This window comes from Hipposideros armiger, unplaced genomic scaffold (assembly GCF_001890085.2).
Source record: "Hipposideros armiger isolate ML-2016 unplaced genomic scaffold, ASM189008v1 scaffold_691, whole genome shotgun sequence".
Lineage (NCBI taxonomy): Eukaryota > Metazoa > Chordata > Mammalia > Chiroptera > Hipposideridae > Hipposideros > Hipposideros armiger.
The window spans coordinates 905,868-920,277 of record NW_017732041.1 but is presented as its reverse complement, the minus strand read 5'-3'; the positions used below and the strand labels follow the sequence as shown (position 1 = coordinate 920,277).

The following is a 14,410-nucleotide window of genomic DNA, read 5'->3' as shown; positions in this document are numbered from 1 at the left end:
ATGTGGGATTCGAACTGGGGCCCTGCTGCTCAGAGCTGGTGTCCCAAGCCAGCTCTTAACCAACACACCACTTGGCCGGCCCAAGTAGTAGCTTTGAATCACTGTGTTAAATATATTTTTTTAGATGTGTTGTGGCTAGGCATTTTTCTCATTTACTTAATACTTTCCAGTCTAGTCCTGTTGATGTTAAAACTTTTAGAAATAGAGCCAATTTTTGTTTTTCTTAATATTTAATGGATACTCCTATTTTGTCAAGTGCTATCTGTAATATGTTGAAAATAGTCTTTGCCTTTGGAACGGTTAGAAGTCTGTGTGGCAATGTGTACTTCTGTATGTTCATTATATTATCTGTACAGATTGTCATTTGTAGACTTTCTTTTGGGTTCTGAATTAGAGCCTAGAGCCATCTTTGATGTTTGAAACAGTTTTAAGAATATACTTGTTTAGTATTATCTCTGAGAACAACTTAAATGAATATGGGCATACATTTATTAATCATGTGATCTCAGGTTTGTTCTGTAGAATTCAACCTCTGAAATTGATAATAATACTGAATTACTTTCTGGTTGTTGAAAATATGTTTTGTTTTGCTGAACTGAAATTATTCCCTGGGATATAAAGATTGTTTTTAGTAGAGATTTAATTTTAAAGGTTTTCTTTTTGTAACATTATGATTATTTTTAGCTCACATCTGACCTTTAATACTAGTTTCTGTGGTTCTCAATTAGAAATTTTAAGGAATACATGGTTCAGCAGCTTTCCAGGGGTTCTTCTAAAAGGCTTTTTTTAAAGTTCCACAAGAGTTTAGATTGACTTGCTAGTGGTTGGCTGCTTTCTCTGAGGGTTAGTGGGAAAGAAACCAAGTTCTGCAAGACCTTTTCAGTTCTGCTTCTGTCTCTTTTTTTTTTAATCCTTGTAGAATTTACGTTTGTTTATTTTTTAAAGATTTTATTGGGGGAATTGGGGAAGGGGAACAGCCAAGTTGTCCTTCAATCTTAGTTGTGGAGGGCATGGCAGCTCAGCTCAAGGTCCCCTGTTCAGTCTTAGTTATGGGTGGGCATAGCCCATCATCCCATGGGGGAATCGAACTGGCAACATTGTTGTTAGCAGCATGTGCTCTCACCAGCTGAGTCATCCTGCCACCTGTTGGCAGCTCAGCGGCAGCTCACTGGCCCATGTAGGAGTCAAACTGGCAACCCTGTTGTTCAGAGCTCGCACTCTTAACCAACTGAACCAGTTGGCCGGCCTGAGTTCTGCTTCTCTTTTATCACCAAGGTGGCTGACCCAGCCTGAGGCCCTGGATTCTAAATAAGATTTCTTTGAAAAATGTGTTCCATTGTTTAAATAATATAATTCAGTTCCTTCATTTTATTCATTGTGAGTTAACTAGCAGAGCCAGAAGAAAAATTGAGAACCATTATTTTTCTCTTTAGACTTTTTCATAGAGCCATCTCCTTTTCTTTTCAAAAAAAATCTATTTAAAAAATTTATTTTTCAGTTACAGTTGACATACAATGTTATATTAGTTTCAGGTGTACAACAAAGTGCTTTTCTGAAACTTTGTGTTTTTAATAAAACATTGAATTTCCTCAAACAGGATATTATCCATTAAAAAAATAAGATAATGAAATATTACTAATGGTGGTGATAAGCTGAAGAGGGTAGTTAAGCCATTGAGTATTAGAATTTGTTAAAGACATAGAGTTAATCAGAAACACCTTACAACTCCTGTATGCCTCTCATTCTCTGGTTCGTTTCTGGGATGGGTTCCTCCTTCCCTAATCAAGTCACATAAATTCATTGGAAATCTTCATATATCTAAGGTACTTCACTAAACTTTGCAGATGTATGTCATTTAAATTATAAGCAGTCAATTACTTTCCACTTAATAAACTTTGTAATTATATCTACTAGGAAGTATTAAGAGAAAGGCAAGAAAACTTAAGACTTGTGAGACTAATGCAAGACAAAGAGGAGATGATCGGAAAACTGCAAGAGGAAATCGATCTGTTAAATAGAGTGAGTCTTTACATATTTCAGTTTCATAGTTTCCTTGTTTTCTGGCAATTGGATAAAAATATATAAAGATGAAATTATTTAATTTCATTGTTGAGTTCATTTTTTTATTAATGAGATAGTAATTTGTGGTAGTAAAAACCATCATTTCGTTCTGTAAACTGATTTCCTCTGGCCAGTTATCAGTTGTATTCACTTAATCTTCTTTGGGGCTGTACTGATGACTGGGTTTGTTCTTTGTTCTTTGTTTTGTTAGAGCCTGGAGGTGAGAGGCCACTTGGTCACCACTGCACGCCCAAGGGCGTTGGCAGAGTTGCCTCAGGGAAGAGTTTTTGTGTGGTATTCAAACAATATATGGTTGCTGTTTTTTTCTTTTAAGATTTTATTGGGGAATTGCGGGGGCGGGGGGGGGGAACAGTGCTGGGGAAACAGACAAGTTGCTGTCGTTTTTTGTTCTTCAGACTAGTTGTGGAGGACGTTGATTCACTGGCCCATGTTGGTATTATCATTGCGCTCTTCTCGGGTGAGGCAGATGGGTCACCAGCCTCTGGACGGCGGCTCATGGCGGCTCTTGGCAGCTCACACCGGCTGCCAGCCGCTCACGCTGGTTGCCAGCCACACATGGTAGCTTATGGCAGCCCACTGCAGCAGGGACTGCAGCCTACGCCGTTGCTGGCGATTCACAGCAGCCCAGCTCCAGGTCGAGCCGTTTTTCACTATCTTAGCTTAGAGGGCAGTGTCACTGGCCCTCATGTGGGATCCGAACCGGGGCCCTGCTGCTCAGAGCTGACGTCCCAAGCCAACTCTTAACCAACACACCACTCGGCCGGACCTGGTTGCTGTTTTCTTGCCATAGGAAACTCCTGATGCCTTTGTGTGTATTTTCACCGCATTTTTGTCTTCAATTATATATATGTACCCCCAACTTTAGGTTTGTTACCCGTACCCCAACGTGTCTCTCACAATTTTTTTTAGCTTTTTTCCCCCCCCTTTCCGCCTTAGAATTTACTTTCTGCTTAAGAAGCAGGTATTAATGCTAGATCATATTTAGGTAATGGTGATAAAAGATTCCATAGTTGTGCTTTTTGGAAGACTTTAATAAGATAGAGGAAAGAGTTGTTTGCTTCAGGGAAAAAAGAACCAGATTCCTAATCCAATCTTAACGCTAACAATGAAAGAAGAGAAAATAGAGAGTTTTCATTATGTGTAGAATAATAAAGCTCTAAGCCACTAACTAAAGGCTATATAGATGAGGACACTAAAACTCAGAGTTTAAGTTTCTCAAGGTAATATGTAGTAATCACACAGTAATCAGCTGAGCCAGCATTTGACCTCAGGTATTCAAGAGTCCTAATTGTAAATAAGCTCTTCCATTCTTGTAGACTGCCTTTGATCTTGGTTCAAAACCCAGGCATTTTCTGTTGGTTCTGGACTATGGTATAATGAAGTCTACAAATAGTTTTGATGTTGATGGTGTATTAACACTGTGTGCCTTAAAGGGAATACTAAAACACCTGTGCTTACCGAGTTGATAATCTGGTAATGAAATGTGAATGTATTTTATCATTTAATTCTAAATCTTAGGTAGGTCTCAGTTGTAGTCATTTTAGGAATCTTGTATCTTTATTGTTGTTTTCAACAGATTAGTTTTTCAACATTATTTAGTTTGTGAGTAAGTGCAGACTCTATTTTTTGTACATTTTAAAATCATTTACCTAATTGTCCAGACAGAATACTACATTTATCAGAATACTGCTATCCAATAGCTCCAAGTTTTAGTATTTTGAATTGCAAGGATACATCTATAAACGTCTGCTTTTCCAACCATCAGTAAATAGTCTGCCTTGAAATAATGTTTCTTCTAACTAAAACTTAGAGTGGATTGTCTTTGTATTTACCAAATGGTTATATATATGGCAGTAGGATTAATATAGAGAACATAGAGCTAGAATCATATAACTTTAAAGCCAGAGGATCATTACCTCGTTTAGTGGCTTTCAGGTGTTTTTTTTTTTTTAAGCTCTAAAACCTTTCCCTCAAACAAAATGTCATAGAAAAGGCTAACATATAAATGGAACTAGATCAGCTCTATATGCCCCGATTTTTTTTCTGTATGCCTCAGTTCTGTCATTTCCTCATATGCTCACCCGACAACATGCATACTTATAAAAACAAAAAAAATCACACAAGGTTATAGGAGTACTTTCAGAACTTACACCTGGATTTTTTTGTTGCCTAATTTGATACATGGTTGCAGTTCGAGGCCTTGAACCTCATATTGCCCACATATGTATTTTGTTTAGCCTTAATTTGGGGTAAAGGGGTATTTGTTTTTAAATAAAAACTTAAGGTATTTATATATTGGAAGATTCACAATTAAAGAATTAAAGAACTCTGATTTTCTGCCTTCTCTTGAAAAACTGAAAGATCTGGCCAGAGTTGGCTCATATTTTGGTAGCAGTGAGAGGAGTTGAGTAGTGGGTGCTCCCTTTAGATGGGACATATTCCATCTAAAGCTGTTTTCAGAACTTGCCCTATTTCCAAATCAATTGCTTATATGAATTATCTTAGAATGTGTATTTTTGAAGTGTTTTTAATCACCTTCAGAATACTTTAAAGTATTTTAAAAACTCACGTATTATTTTCCTTTTTGTTTCCTTAAGGACCTAGATGACATAGAAGATGAAAATGAACAACTAAAGCAAGAGAATAAAACTCTTTTGAAAGTTGTTGGGCAGCTAACAAGGTAGAAGATTCAAGGCTCAGTGTGGGAAAAAGTATTTTAAAACTACTGATTGAATGTTATGGCTAATGCTAGGACAATATTCCTATGCTGCAATACATTAAGTATGTATATTTATTTCCAGTAAACAGTGGATGTTTATTTTCAAAATATTTCTTTTTCATTATTAGTTTCAAAAAAGTATCTACCTGTTATTTCACAAATAAGAAACATCTTTCAGTTATTAAAATGATAGGTTATGCCTCTTTTGGCTTTTGTGTGGTATTCAAATAATATGTGGTTTAAAGTCACAACCATTTGGATATATTTTATCTATGGTAGTGCATTTTCTCCCTAAAGGAATATACATAGTCTTTGTTTACATGAATTCAAATACTTTTGGGGAATTACCTGCAAATGCCTTATTACTGATGTGTGTAACCTTTTATGTGTTGATGATTTACTTGTAAAGATCTTTGTCTACTGTCATTTGCTCTTTCAACTTATTCTAAGTAATTTAGAGTAATATAGAGTTACACTATTTTGTATAACAGTCATCTTTAAAAAGGAAAGGTATTATAAAAAGTCCCTTAATATCATGTACTAGTTGGCTAAATATAAAATTTAAGAGAATACTTGAATTGTGTTATAATAAATTAAAATGTACTATTTTGTATTTGAATATTGAAAAATGTAAAATCACTTCAACTTCTGAAAAACATACAATTCTAATTTTAATGTAAAATTTCTTACGTTGATACTACCTTTTCTATTAGTCCAAGGTTTATAAGTGAACATGGGATATGTAAAGAGTTGTTTATTCATCAAGCCTGGAGAGTGTGTACAATTTCAGTGTATAAGAAAAAATCCGTATTTAATTATATGCATTAAAATCAAAACCAAAATATTTATCCACACTTAAAACATTTATATTTACATTACAAAAGAGTACATAAACAGAAATAGTACTTAAATACATTGCTTAATTTCTAACTTGGAGAATAACAATGACATTGTTGTTCTCGTATCAGAGAATTCTTGCCTGCCCTACCTCAAATTTAAGGGATTTTCTTCCTAACAGTGGATTTTTAAGAAACAGAATTATTTTAAAGACTTATACAACTTTTCTGTTAAATATCATTAGTGTTTAGAGTTGTTTTATATTATATTTTCATGTTGAATAAGCAAACCCCCTCCTTTAAAATACATTAAGAAATGTTGGCCTGATAGTTGACTCTCAAACAGTATACTGATATCCTTTTTATCCAGTTAATGTACAGAAGTGGCTTGAACATACCCATTTGGACCACCCCACTGATTCTTTTTCCTTCACTTGCCAAGCCCCTTCATTATTCACTATTAGAAAAATAGGGAAGGAGAGACAGTTGGAAAAAATGTAGATAAATGATAAAAATCTGATGTTGGATTCTAAAACTCTGTGCAGTGACCTAAGTTACCCCCCAACCCCAACCCCTTTCCATTTCAGAAGTTTCAACCTTGGCTGATGATCAGAATCACTTGGGTTGCTTAAAAAGAATTTCCTAGCTGTAGTTTCTAAGTAGTTTTAGGCTGAGACCCTGGACAGAATTTTTAAAGCTCATCTTGTTGATACTGATCATCACCTAGGTTTGGAAACAGCTGCCATTGCCTTTTTCCTTCTAGACCTTCCATTGGAGACTCTGGAATTAACATAATTTTAGCTACCAGCATTTTACCCCCTTTTAGTTTATTTAATAACCAATCTGGTCTCTGGGGAAGTTTTCGTGTGTGTGGGACGGGGGAGGGGTATAATGTTTTGTTTTTGTTTTTTTTGTTTGTTTTTTTTACTAAAAAGTTTAATGTTAGATTACCAAACTTGATATATTTGCAGAATTACTGCATAAGGGCATCCTTTTCAGAGAATAGTACCCAGCCTGGGAACAGTGATCCACTACCCACACGTCAAAAGTGGCTTGCCAGGCTCAGTCACCTTCTTCGGCTGTGAGGTATTCATCTCCCTTTAGTTAGATACCCTTAGGTGTGTGGCAGAAATATCAGTATTGCCTAGTTTCCCAGCTACACTTTGGATATTGTGAAAATGCTGTCAGTATCCAGCCTTAAAATACATTACTACATGAATGTGTTGGTTTTTCAGTAAAAAAAGTATTTTGAATTTTCTATTTAACCATATATAGTTAAAGGAATATTTCATTTCCCTTCTTAAAATTATTCCAGTTATTAATATTTCCAAAGACTGAGCTGTTTTAAATTTTTTCCTTTCCTTCAGTTTATCAGGAACATTTCCAGCAGTGATCTTTTACATAATGGTACCTAGTGCAAATACAGTGCCTGACAACTTAGGCAAAGCTTTCACATGCAGTTCTTCCATCCTTAAATACACATTTATGTCACACATAGACTTTTACACTGAATGTTAAAAAATAAGTAGGATCTGCTATACTATCTTTAAAATTTAGAAAAGGCATTGAGATTTTAAAAAGGTAACTTATAAATACATGTGCACTACCTTAGAAAACTTGGCTATTGTCAATAAAGTGCTAGTATTTGTGAAATTATTAGTCCTGTTCAGAAATAATATTTCTTATATTTCCTGGGAATTTGTGGCATAATAAAGCTTATCCAAAGTTCTAATGTGTTTATGATATTATTTTCAGAACATGAAGGTTATTAAGTTTAAAATGAACATGACTTGACTCTCTGATTTCTGACATGCATTACTTGTGAATTACTGAAGTAATCTCTATTTGATTTCTCCTGAATTATTTTATTGCACTACAGTTAACCGTTAGAGAGGAAAAGGAAGGCTCTAGGGTGTTTCTAAGGGAAATAGCACTGTCACACTTGCTCAAGTAGTTTAAACATGGAAAATTAAGTATCGGAGCAGAAGATACATGAAGCAATGTATTCTTTTTTTTTTTTTAATAACTTTTTAATTGTGGTGGAAGCAATGTATTCTTATGGTAAAAAATCTACCTCAGTTACACGTTTTATGTTTTCTGGATTAATCTGGGTTTTTATAACTAGAAATAAAAATGCAAGATTTTATGTCCACTAATACTTTGTTGAATATAATGCAAGTCAATGTATTAGATATATTCCAACACCATAAGACAAAATAGGTAAGACCTGTGGTTTGATAATTGATCTGATGTCCTAGACAATACTCACATGTCCAGTGATAGTCATCTTTCATCATTTCTGTAGTTTTATGATCTTGAATCAGTGCCTGGTAAGTTCCATGCAGTGTTGGCACTTAATAGCCTTTGTTAATATTTTGTTAAAGATTCAGGCATATATTTTCATCTTGTAATGTAAGAAACCAAATACATCATCTTTTCTTGGGGGAAGGTATGTTAAGTGAGAATGAAATAGCATTCAGGAATCAGAACTTTAACATGTTAAGAGTCAGTGCTGTACACTCTGTTATTATATCTCAACCATTCCTAACGTATAACAGTAAACTTCTATTGCATTGGAACTATGCTCGCTCTCAATAAAGGACATCCCATTGACTAGCATTCTAATTTATATTACTTATCTTAGAACCCAGGACACTTTTCTTGTTCCATTAAACTGAAAGTGTAATACTAATAGACAATGAACATTTTGTTCATCAGGTGCCTCCACAAAGGCACTCTTCTGAACCATGCTGATGCGTTTCTCAGTGATGTATAGAAGTTGGTTGTTTCATTTTCAGTGTAGACTTGAACCATTTCATTGCCCAAGAAATCCTGAGCCCATATTTTTTAATTTTACTTAGCTGGAATCTCAAAGCAGGTTAAAGTCATATTCTCATCTCCGAAATAATTATGTGTGAGCATGTGAGAGGAATACTGATGAGGGGGTTTACCTTAAATTTTCATACGTGTCTTTCAGCAAGTATTTATTAATCAACTGGGTATACAGTTACAGTTGTTACAGAAGTTAAAAAAACAAAATGGACATGGACCAGCCTTTCCATCTAACGGTGTACAATCTATGGAGTGTGAGTCAGTAGCACAAAGTGCAGTCTTAAGTAGCATTTACTTGTCTAATCTGAATAGTTCATTCAAAAGTATTTTTTGGTATTAATTGTCCAGTCATTATCTTTTAGGGCTAGTTATTTAATAGGTATTTGCTGCAGTCTTTACTGAATGGTGGAGTGAAAGATCTGGTGCATATTGGGAAGTATCTTAACCACATTTCTTTTAGATAATTATGCATTATTAAAAGAACGTTTTAAAGGAATTTATAGAAGTAATGAAATAAAAAGAATTCAATGTATGTCAAATAACACCAAACTGTTGATGGTATTCAAATGTGATTTTTAAGTTAGATTTTCTTTATATGTTATTGATTACTGGTTTCTTTTAGGTATTTAAGTCTAATAAACTGTACACATATCAGCAGTCACTTTGATGATAGAACAATTACTTGATGGACATTTATTATGTGCCTGTTTTGTTTTCCCCTCTGGAAACCTAATATATGTCTATTTTCTTGGTGAACTTGTTTCTTCAAAGATTTGGCTATGCTATTCAAGGTTTATATTATTATGTTTTTCTTCTAAATTTGAGTATCAGATGGCTGCTGCTACCAGCAAAGATGATATGAAAGCTAAAATTTAATATTGAAAAATCAGCTAATTCAGACAATCCAAATATTTGTAGACAAACACCTGGATAATTTATTGATCACATTACTATTGTGTAGAGAGCTTTCATAATTTCCATTGCATAGGTTTTCATTGTGGAGTAATCAGCTTGATTTCACTTTTAAAATACTTTGCATGTAAAATAATACTGAATAAAAATGTAAATTTTCATTTATTTTTTAACACTGATTAATTATTTCCTTCCTGTACTATCAGTAAAACCCAGACCATGAGTTTTACTTTTGAAGTTAAAGGATGATACTAATATTCTGATTAATTTATGTGTGTCTTACTGAAACAGTATGCAGTACTTTAAAAATCTTGATTTAGTATAGTATTGTAGAAAGAATAATGTTTTAAAAAATAAATATAGTGTTGATAAGATCTGAATACATTCATGGTGAGGCTTCTTGAATATGTGAGAAGTGTACACATGTCCAACCTGATTGAAAATTTTAATTGTCTCTGTGTTTTAAAGCTACATGAGTAATTTCTTAATTCAAAATTATAATTGTTATCAACTAAATCTGATGGTGTTCAAAGAATTTCAGTTCCTTCATAGTTTGAAAAAGATAAGTAGGGGTCTGGGAATGTAAAAATCCAGCCTTTGTTTTTTTAGTAAATGGTTTACATAACCTTTTGCTAACGTGTCATTCTTCATCCACCTGCACAAGCTAATCAGTCTTCTTTACTTCTAGAACTCTAAATTAATCTTTTCAGTAATGTCATACATGTCTAACAAGTGAACAAGCATCCTTCAGTCAGACTGTTTAGATAATATCTCAAGTCCTCATATAAGGACATACTCCATTATTGGAGCAAGCCTATTGAAAACATTTGCAAGGCCTCCTAGTCTTAATTGGAACTGGTGCCATTTACCTTAGCCTTCATCAAATCTTTTTTTTATTTTTTTTTATTCTAGATTCACTCTTTGTGCACACAATTCTATCAGTAGCTGTAAATACCCACATATTTTCTTAATCGCATGCCTTTAGTTTCTCTTTTCATCTCTACAAGAGATTACATTTTATTCCTGGTCAGCTTCTTGGAAAGAATTTATGTAATGTTGGGCCTTTGTGTTAAAGAGATAAAGAGATATAATATCTGTTACAATCCATTTATTTTATTTTGATGTTTAATCAGATAAGGTTAAAAAGGAAGCTAGAAAGAAAAACTTCCCTCTTAATACTGGAACAAATGCACAATTTTACTCTCACTTTAAAAAAAACTTCTGTGTCTGAATAAAGATGCTTTTAATAAAGGAAAAAGCTCTCTATTTGGTGTCAGATAGTAAAACAATATGAAAAAAAAATTAAGATGAGCCAATTAGGAAAAGTAGATCGTACTTTGACTTTATATATGTGAAAGACAAAAGTTTTGACTGCTATGTATTTTACATTAAAATGTGCAAAATTATTCTGTATAAATTAGTCTTAATCCATATGTGATCAGTTGCTATCCCTGTTTAGATATAACATGGGCCATGATATTCACAATCTTTATGTTACAGACTTTTATCCAGAGAAGTATTAGCATTCCTTTAAAATGTGAAATATTTACTGTGGTTAAACAAAGGTTGATGATGTCATTAGCGGGCATTGTAGTTTTATGGAAGCAAATTAAGAAAAATTAATAGAAAATTTATCTGATTTATTACTCTTGTAGTCCAAAAGTGTAAACAAAGCTATCAGTCAAAGGCATAGGAAATCCCATTTGAAGAACTTAAAAATCACTTTTGGTAACAATACATTCGATACAGTGTTAAGAAAAGTTGGAAAATTATTAGCTTGCCATAGCAAATTGAAAGTTTCATGTAAGGATGATTCAGGACAATGAAGAACATCACTGCTTTTAAAGCAAAATTATGTCAGTAATATCAATTGTAGTATTTACTAAATATTGTAAATCAGTGAAAATTGCAATGGGATGAATAAATGAACAATTCAGAAATGCAACTGATAATCATAGGAAGCCTAAAAGTACCTGTTGCCTCTTGCAGCACTTTTAAGATTCGTATACTTTGAGGTACAGCTAAGCATAGAGACTCAATTAACAATTTGAGCGTAACTTTAACCCTAATTTAATATAGCATAAAAACATTCAATAATTAATAATTCAGTAGCCATATGTGCCAGGCATTGTGTTAAGTGCTTTAAATATTGGGTTTTGGTTTTTTTTGATTCTTTAAAACTTATGCATGATACAGATTGGGAAGTGTAATTTGCCCAAGGTCACAAAGCAATGCTTTGTGCCTATGCTATGACATACTCACTTTTATGACATAATCATTGTCCTATTAAATATTTTGCCAGTGGTTCTCAAAGTGTGGTCCATAGACTAGTAGATTTGGCTTTACTTAGAAACCTGTTAGAAGTATGAATTCTTGGGCTCCACCCAATACCTCAATGAGGTGAGGCCCTGCAATCTATGTTTTAACAAGCCCTTCAAGTGATTCTGATGCAGGTCAAAGCTTGCAAATTTGCATTATTCATTTCTATTTTTAAGCAAAGATCTTGGTCTTTCTTTATGGCCATTGTATAAATAACATGACATGAACTTGTAAAAAAAAAAAATGATCCTTTTCATTGTTGCTTACATTGCAAAAAGATTGTATCCGGAAAGGCCTCAGCATGGATATTGGCAGTTTGACATAAACCCATTAGTTTAGTATTATCTCTGGAACTGAAATGGATTCTTAAGTCCAAGAGACTGGAATGAAATCTTTGTTTTTCTGTTAAGGTTGAATCGATCTCTGTCGTTGCCTGAAGGTTTTTGGTAACAATGCATTCTTGTGAAATTTTAAAACTTTATTGAAACAAATAAAAGTTATGTTTCATCAGTTAGAGTTTTGTTTTTGTTGTTTTTTTGCATGTATGGACACTGTGAGGTGGTCCATGGGGAGACTGAATCTTTAAAGTATACTCTCTGAACTCAGAAAATTAGTGACGTTTTCCAGCTAATTGACCAGTAAGGAGAAATCCACAATATTGCATCCCAGTGAGTAAAGAAAAATAGTGCAAGTCTATTTTTATCAATTCGGGGTCATTTTTTTCTTACATGCTGAGATAGTTAAGTAAGCTACTTAAAACAAACTTTAGAGTAGTTTTAGATTAATGAATTATTGTGAATATAGTTTAGAGTACTTGAGTAACCCACACCCAGTTTTCCATTAATGTCTTAACATTAGTATGGTGCATCTGTCATAATTAATGAACCAATATTTGTAATTATTATTTACTAAAGTCCATACTTGATTCAGATTCCCTCAGTTTTTCCCTATTCTCCTTTCTTGGTCAACACCCAATCAAAGATACCACATTACATTGAATAGTCATGTTTCCTTACGCTCCTCTTTGTTGTGAGTTCCTTAGACTTGTTTTTGATGTCCATGACAGTTTTGAGGATTACTAGTCAGGTATTTTTTGCTTCTTACTATGGACATTTTCAGATATACAAAAAAGAGAAAATAATTATCCTTATCTTACCAATCATATCCCTCGTATTTTTCTTTTTGCTGGGATATTTTGTTTTTATTTTTTATTGTTTTGCTGGAATATGTTAAAGTTAAATTTCAGTCATTCTATCATTTAACCTGTAAAAATACTTGAGTATGTATCTCTAATAGATAAGGACTTAAAAAATAACCACAATATTATCATATCTAACAAATGTAATGCTAATTTCTTAATGTTGTCTGTTTAGTTCAGGTTCTCCTGAGAGGCAAGCCTGCAAGAGATTTATTGGGGGAAAACACCTGTGAGGAAAAATGGGGCAGGAGCTAGGGGAGGTTGGGAGACCTCAGTACAGGTCTGACTGATGTGAAGTAGAGACAGAAAGACAATGGTTGAGCAGGAAGTCTTTTTTTTAAAGATTTTATTAGGGAATTGGGGGGAGGGGAACAGACAGGTAGACAGATTGCTGTTTTGTTCTTCAGTCTAGTTGTGGAGGACGTCGCTTCACTGGCCCACGTTGGCATGATCATTGTGCTCTTCCCGGGTGAGGCAATTGGTCGCCGGTCATTGGTCGGCCACTCACAATGGCTTCCTGCCATTCACGCTGGCCGCCAGCCACTCATGTAGCTCACGGCAGCCCGCTGCAGCCCCGCTGCAGCCTACGGCATCGCCGGCGACCCACAGCAGCCCAGCCCCACGTCTAGCTGTTGTTCATCATCCCAGCTGTAGCGGGCACAGCGTCACTGGCCCTCAATGTAGGATCCGAACCGCAGCCCTGCTGCTCAGACCTGGCACTCCCAAGCAAGCTCTTAACCAGATGAGCCACTCGGCCTGCCCGAGCAGGAAGTCTTAACGGTGCATTTGGAAGACAGTTTTAGCAAGGCTGTAAAAATCCTCCAGGCAAAGGTGCCTTCCCACAGTAGACCCACATCTTAAAGGAATGGGCTTGCCTTTGTATGTGTGCTCTGCTCCTGTGTTGGCAGGGAGCAGCCAGTAGAAAGCAGGACCTCAGGTGAACACCATGATACAGTCAGATCACAACGGTTTCAACTGTCAGTTAAACGACTGTAGGAGCCTGGAGATGCTCATTTTCATGGCTGCCACATCATGTTTGTGTTCATATTTCCCTGGATACTTCAGAAATGTCCTTTTACTGTTAGTTTATTTAAATAAAGATCCAAATGTATCCAATGCATTTGTTTAATATGCCTCTTTCTGTATTTTTTTAACCTATAAAACCACATTCCTAATTTTTATGCTATTTTTCAAGTAGAAGAAATTAGATTATTTGCTCTGGAATTTTCTGCATTTTTGCATTACACTGATTGCTTTTCCCCTTCTATTTTCTGCAAGTTGTTAATCAGATGTAGAGGCTTTATTAGATTCAATATTTCATAGGTGGTCTGTACTTCCAGCTGAATCACATGAGAAGGTGCATAATGCCTTGTAGTCTCTTTTTTTTTTTTTAGATTTTATTGGGGGATTGGGGGAGGGAACAGCATTGGGGAATCAGGGATGGGGAACAGATAAGTTGCTGTCCTTTTGTTCTTAAGTATAGTTGTGGAGGACATCACTTCACTGGCCAAT

At 34.7% G+C, this 14,410-nt stretch overlaps 1 long non-coding RNA gene across 1 annotated transcript; it reads left to right on the top strand.

Annotated features, from left to right (window-relative positions):
* Positions 1-1,632: 1,632 nt before the first annotated feature.
* On the top strand, positions 1,633-7,369 carry LOC109373160 (uncharacterized). Its single transcript, XR_002122168.1, has 2 exons — positions 1,633-2,019; positions 4,680-7,369. It is a non-coding gene; the product is annotated as an uncharacterized LOC109373160 (long non-coding RNA).
* The last annotated feature ends 7,041 nt before the right edge of the window (positions 7,370-14,410 follow it).